This window comes from Rhagoletis pomonella, unplaced genomic scaffold (genome assembly GCF_013731165.1).
Source record: "Rhagoletis pomonella isolate Grant_MI unplaced genomic scaffold, Rhpom_1.0 Rhpom_scaffold_00001, whole genome shotgun sequence".
Classification (NCBI taxonomy): Eukaryota; Metazoa; Arthropoda; class Insecta; order Diptera; family Tephritidae; genus Rhagoletis; species Rhagoletis pomonella.
In genome coordinates, this window is record NW_023458555.1 from 85,477,376 (window position 1) to 85,484,617 (window position 7,242).

Here is a 7,242-nt window from a genome sequence, read left to right on the forward strand (position 1 = left end):
CAACAGCGCAAAGAACATCAACGGCCACGCACGGCAGTAACATGCTGGGCGGGGGTAAAGGCAACAGGCGCAGGGGTAGCTTCCTTGAGAGCCTGACCGAAGAGGCTGCCATCTTCATTGAACACGCCAGGGATGAAGAGAAGCCAAGCACCAACAGGGGCGGCGTGGATCAGGCGCAGCGCCTTTCGGAAGGCCTCAAGGGAGCAGATGCATCACTCCCGAAAATCAGAGCTGTGGCAAATTTGCAAGCAATCAGCGACTCAGCACCTGGATTCAGTTATTAAAAAAATCAATCTATACCAAGAAGGATGAATTAAACGTTCTGTCAAGGAGGAAGTACATTCGTTGCAGTGGCAGCAAAACACGGTTTTTGCAAAGGAGAGGAATAACCTGGCTTTTGTGAGCGTTCGGCTCCCCCAAATATATGGCAAAACCCAAAAAAAAAAGAATGAGAGTAGAATTATTATTGGAATTCGGGACTGAAGATTTGTCGATTTTTGGAGGCACTTCGGTAGAGTGCGGATTGTTAGAGACCGTGGATTTAGATAAAGTTGTGGATTCTGGGTACGATGGACCAATATTCCCAATCGACTCCATTACGCGTTTTTTGAACACGAGCATTGATCAGACGTAACCCCTGGTCGTGTACATTTGTAGCAGATCACCCTATTCGGTTGGGCCCGACACTTTTTGAAATGATGGCCCCACACGAGACATTTTGTGTCGGTGTATCCGGACGGGGTGTGGCAACAATGAACGAATGTGGTGCAATTCGCTGAGCGAACTCCCGCAATTGCTCCAACGTGTGGACTTGTCGAGTGCGGACGAGTTCACGCAGATGATCGTACAAGGTACCAATGATGATATCGAGGTGGTACCGTTCATCCAGACCACAGGAATTACCCTGCAATTGAAATGTCAAGTCATCGATATGTTTCAGCAGTGTTTGCGAGCGTGGATCGAATTTAATCTGTGCATATGACATTATTACTTGGGCCCTAGTATGTTTATTGAGGAAACGAGCTCGAAGTTTTGTACAAAAATCTTGATGATCTCCGAAGTTCCTCAGTTCGGCGAAGAACCATTGTTGAGCGGCCCCCTTGAGTGTGGGCACCAAACGCGTAACCAATTCATGGTCGGGTACTCCAATCTTATATCGAAATGAGCCAATAATAGCCAAATAATCTCCAACCGATAGACATTTTTCTTTCACATGAACGCGATCGAATTGAGCACGTCCCATCCATGATGGTAAACCTATGAATTTCCTATCCATTGCATCCGCTTGGGCCGATTCGTCGAATACAGTGGCTTGATTTGGTCGTGATTGTGGTGGACCGGATAGCGAATAATTCTGATATAAATGAGATGGTTGATTAATTGGTTCTCGGATATGTGACGTTCTAAGACCACGGTAGGTATTGATCGTTTGAGTTTGTAAGGTTGAAGGACCACCTAAAGAACCATAAGGAGGATCCACCGAGGGTGGTATCCAGGTATGATTCCGGGTCGTTGGCATGGTTTGGTTCATGTCACGAACGTCACAGATTGGTGTCTGTAAATGAATCCTGTCACGGATCATTTGCTGTTGCATCTGTGCTTGGGTTCTCAACCACTCAGACACCATTTCGGACAGTTGGTGTAATGAGGGTGTTGGTTCCGTCCCGCCTGACACTGAATTGAGAACGGCTCGTAGAGCATTTGAATTAACCGTACTAGTAGTCAGGGTATACCGTGGTTCAGTTGCCTGAACCGAAGTCGTTATATTCGGGTTTGGAATCGAATTTGGTATGGTTAATGGTAAATATTGGGATGGAACAGTATTTTCAGTGGAAAACATCGTTCCCCGTTCATTCTCAAAACCATGGAAGGTCGAGTTCAAACTTAATCGGGAATCGCCCATCGGGATTCCCGTATTCGGTGAAGCCATCCGAAGTTCCCGAATCTTCGACTGAAATTTTCCAATCAGATCTGCCTGGCGTGTAGCCGATTTGGGTTTTAACTTTAACCGAGCGGTTCGATAACAATAATGTATCATTTGATGAAGACGACCCTGAGGTGTTAACACCTCATTCGCCTCCACTTCCCGATATGCTCTCTCACATATTTCCAACTCATTCATTGGGTGTAGGGCATGGGATTTTATCAACCATGGTTGGCCAACGTAAGCAGATATTTGACCATTGAGAGCGGCTATTTCGGTGTCAGTCCATTGAACCGGCGCTGGATATAGGTTATATATCTCCCCTTCGATCTGTCGCTTTTCGTCTGTCAAATAAGTTGCATCGGGGATGGGAAACAATTCCATGTTCAAAGACTTAAATACCAAGTTGTCAAATCAGATTATTAAAAAAATTCTACCAACGGTAGACGTAAATACCGTACTATTATGGTCTGGGTTATAAGATAGCGGTACTCGATTTAAAATCAATACCGCATTTACTTCAGTTTATTATTATTATTATTCTATGATTGTGTCTAAGCCTAATCAGCGAAAACCAATCTATGTTAGTTTTGAATATCCAATTTAAAAAAATAATGCCGCATAAATCGATCACTATTTGAATATAGCTTTTAATCTTATTAGTTTAACAAAAAATTCACGCCCAATTGGTTGTATATCTCATGTGATTTTCGGTCCAAAATTTTGTTTAGTATTATACCGAACGTGGGCTAAGAATGGCGTTTAACGCACTAGCTCGAATATTTTTATGGACCAAGTTGTTTTCTCCCGAGATGCAGCGAAGGCCTTGAATACTTGGGAGTATTTCCTGTATCTCCTTCGGTCCCTTCTGTCGCCAACAAGGTACGCAACAAGGATCAAGCCTATCCACCCCCGAATTTGCCGGAAGACCAAATCTGACTGAGAATATTCAACCAGTTTGAGAATGTTAAACGAGATTAATTTGGTACGAGTTTCAAATTTTATTGGGAATGAATACCCAAAGAAATTACAAAAAAAAATAAAGAAAAATTAAAGTTTGGTTCAATTAATATTGTCCGTGCTATCGGTTACGTTGCTTAAACTTATACCGAAAGACGAAATGAAAAATTATCGGTTCAAAAATCTTGACCGTCGATGTGTGGTGTTACTTGATTAAAAAAATTCAATTAACTTGCTTCTCAGAATAGGCGAACTGAACTGAACGAGAATGGTTATGACTGCTGATCAATGGTGTTCGCATCGCAGATCGATCACCATTCACCCCCGCGGAAATAAATAATCAAAATATCCACAAAAATTTTGATTGAAAACGAGCTCCAATAAAAATCAATTAAATCATGCCGTGTGAAGACTGAGGACGATATTGATTTACAGTGATTATGAATTCAAAAGATAATTATTTGATTCAATCTCAATGATGATTTATAATAACGGAATTTCTAAAAGAAAAAATTTATCAAAAATCTATTAAACTCTAATATGTATGGTTCACCGACGTACAATTTTGTGACCACCAAACTGAGAAACGACTAAAAGATTTTAATTTTTCCTTAAATCATAATTTTCTATGATGTATTAAATTGATTCGATGATGAAATTGCTATATTCCCTCAGCTGAGCACGCGGTTATTTTATGCCGGGCTTAAGTGTGGTTATGTTCAACCAAACTTATTCTTTTTCACCCGTTTAGTTGGGCGCCAATGCTTTGCTTGACCTTTTCTTGTCAGTCCAAACAGGAATCTCGATAAACTGTTGTTGGGTAGCTCGTTTTTAATGGGATGGTGACAATAATAAGGTTGACTTACATTTGATGATTTTGGGATTACCGGTGTACGGTGGTCTAACTGTTGCCAAATGAATAGACCAGAATATATATCCACAGACTCTTTATTTTCACAGGTAACAAGTTGGTTGAGGATTTGCCGGAAGGAATTTGGTTGAACAATGCCGATAAGTATATTCCCCAGGTATACGCACTCTGAGGATTGACTTTAACCAAACCAATGTCGTCAGCTTTAATAAATTGTAAAATGTAGTGGTGCAGCACTGACACCAATAGAAGGGGTGAGCTTCTACTAGACTTTATATTAAGTAAGGACCTTAGTATTTGCAATGTAGGTTATAAGCCCACTTTTGTAACTAGGGTAAGAGAGGAAGTTCTGGACGTTACTCTTGGGAACACCTGGGCGGATGATTTGATCTCGGACTGGAGGGTCTCCTCAGAGCCCTCGATGTCGGATCATAGGATCATACAGTTTTTCCTAGAGATCTCCATGAATAGAGGCATGCCCAGTAGGAATCCTTGGAAGACCGACGGGAACAGTTATCACAGACTACTACAGGCAAACCTAACCACCACAAATGTAGAGAACAGGGCTAAGCGATGGGTGGAATTGGAGGCGAAGGTCGGCAGCTCAAATGAGGCAATAACGGGTGCCTATACATCGAGCTGCCGGCTGACTTCACCAAATGGTCAGAATAGAAACCCATGGTGGAACTCCAACCTCTCAGGTCACCGGAAAGAGGTCAGAAAACTCTTTAACCGTGCGAAACGTACTGGGAATTGGGATGACTATTTGTCATCCCTAACCACCTATAATAAAGAGATTCGCGAAGCCAAGAGAAACAGCTTTAGAATGTTCTGTGAAGGCATCACCTCCACCCGGAGGCTGCCAGATTGCAGATAGCACTAGCTAGAGGTACAGGTGCAAACCATATGGCGATAAAACTACCAGACGGCAGCTACACCAAAAATGAGGAAGAGAGGGCCCTGGCCCTTCTGACCACCCACTTCCCTGGAGCATTGACTACGGTAGCAGAGGATAGTGATGAATATCATAAACCGGCATCGGAAGACTGAAAGACGGCAAAATGCCTGTTCACCTGGCCGACCGTACGTTGGGCCATCGATTCGTTTGAGCCCTACAAAACCCCTGGGGTGGACGGCATATGGCCGATTTTACTCCAGAAAGAACTGGAGGTAACACTCTGTGCGTTTTTAGACATTGAAGGAGCCTTTGATAACACCTCAAACGACGCAGTAGATCGAGCTCTAGAGAGAAGGAACGTAGCCATCCCGATATGGATCAGTACAATGCTGCGAACACGACTGGCAGAGACCGTAGCTGACAATAAAATCATACAGTTGATGACGGTAAAAGGCTGCCCGCAGGGTGACGTACTGCCTCCTTTGCTTTGTCCGTAGTCCTGAGCAGACTCTAAGGTGACTCCACCCATCGCAGGCATTACACTTGACTGAGGTGGAGTTGTGGTGTAGTCGTCTCCGGCATACACAGCAGGTGTAGATTTCTGGCCCTGGGTTTGACTCGATGCCAGCCCTGAGTGGAAGAATACGTAGTGAATGTAGCCCTATGGACGAACAACTTCTGAGATACTTCGCCGACCTAAACGGGGTTTAAAAAATATCGCGTGCCCTGCTAACTTCCACGGATAATTTACGGCAAATTATTAAATAGTTAGTTTGGGTTTAGCTGGTTTCCTTAACTAACATCCACGGAAGTTAGCAGGGCACGCGATATTTTTTAAAATGTGTCCGCGGCAAGATAATTCTTTTCACGGATAAACAACGGATAATTTACGGCAAATTATCAGATAGTTAGTTTGGGTTTAGCTGGTTTCCTTAATTGGTTTTCAGAAGGTGCCCTGCTAACTTCCGTGGATATTTTTTAAAATATGTCCGCGGCAAAATTATTCTTTTCACGGATAAAAAACGGATAATTTACGGCAAATTATCAAATAGTTAGTTTGGGTTTAGCTGGTTTCCTTAATTGGTTTTCAGAAGGTGCGATATTTTTTAAAATGTTTCCGCGGCAAGATAATTCTTTTCTCGGATAAAAAACGGATAATTTACGGCAAATTATTAGATAGTTAGTTTGGGTTTAGCTGGTTTCCTTAATTGGTTTTCAGAAGGTGCCACGGAAGTTAGCAGGGCACTCGATATTTTTTAAAAAAATTAAAAAATTATTCTTTTCACGGATAATTTACGGATAGTTCACGCATAATTAACGGCAAATTATGCGATAGGAATTTTTGCTTTGAGAAAAAGTTGTCCTGCCCACTTCAGAGAGGTTAAATTTAAGTTGCTCTTGTTACCGACTAATGACATGCTAAATAGTGCAAAGGTACATTATTACCTGTTCCTGACATTAGGAGTGTTCGCTATGCAACTGCCAGTAAGAATTAGCCAGTAACAAAATTCAGAGAATAAGGTACCTTATAGGCAATTTACATGATTCAACTTTCGCAGGAGATTAGTTGAATCAAAAGTTGAACGAAAGTAGGCAGCCGACCAACTTTATTGAAAGCGATTAGTTGAAAGGCTGTTTACACCAGGCGATTGTTGTTTTCAACTAAAAATCGCCTGAAAATTCGCCTCATGTAAATTCCCTATTACTCTCCCAAAAAGAGAAACTTACTAAGTTTTGCGCGAACAGGAATTAGCAAACATTTGCAAGCTTCACTGCCAGCTGGCTTCCACGGTTACATTTCGAGCATATTTTTTTTGATTATTTCAGGGAGAAACCAAAACAGGACGTATACGTATATTTCTTCTTATTCTGACTTTCTTCAGCATACGCTTCAATTTATTTGTGGAAGTCACTGTCGGATTTCCTATATCGACCGTGGTGTCGAGTGCTTTCCGATTACTAATACAGCTTTTTCAGCTGAGTACCTTTCAAATGTTTGGAATTGTAGCAATCTCGCTTCACAATGCCCTTTATTTGTTATCAGTATTGCCAAGCTAGTATTAATGTTACATTCCACTTATTTCTATGGTGGTGTTGCCACCAGTCTACTATACGTACATTTGGTTATATTACATGGTGTTTACACTACAGCTCGGCCAATCTGACTTAAAAGCAGATCGACCCCGATTGGTCTATATAATTATTATGCATAAGTACTTATAACTTAATCGTTTACCTACTCTTCGGTAGTGTCGCTTTCATTCGCACCCTCTGTACCTTTATTTCTCCATAGCTTGATGTTACAGGCTTCTACAATACCCACATAGGGTATTTGGGTAATTTGTCCGTTCTCAATGTCTCTAATTACGTATCGGTCATTTGGGAGCTTCTTGTGTATGATATACGGTCCCTTATATTTTGGCAGAAGTTTCTTATTGACACCCACCGTTGTGTCCACGTTTTTTATCACGACGAAATTCCCTTCCTCAAACGTCTCTACCCTCATCTTCTTCTGCTCACTTCGACTTAAGTTATATTTTTGCAATTTTTTCTTCAGCACTATTTCGCAGAGCATCCAAATCCCTCCCC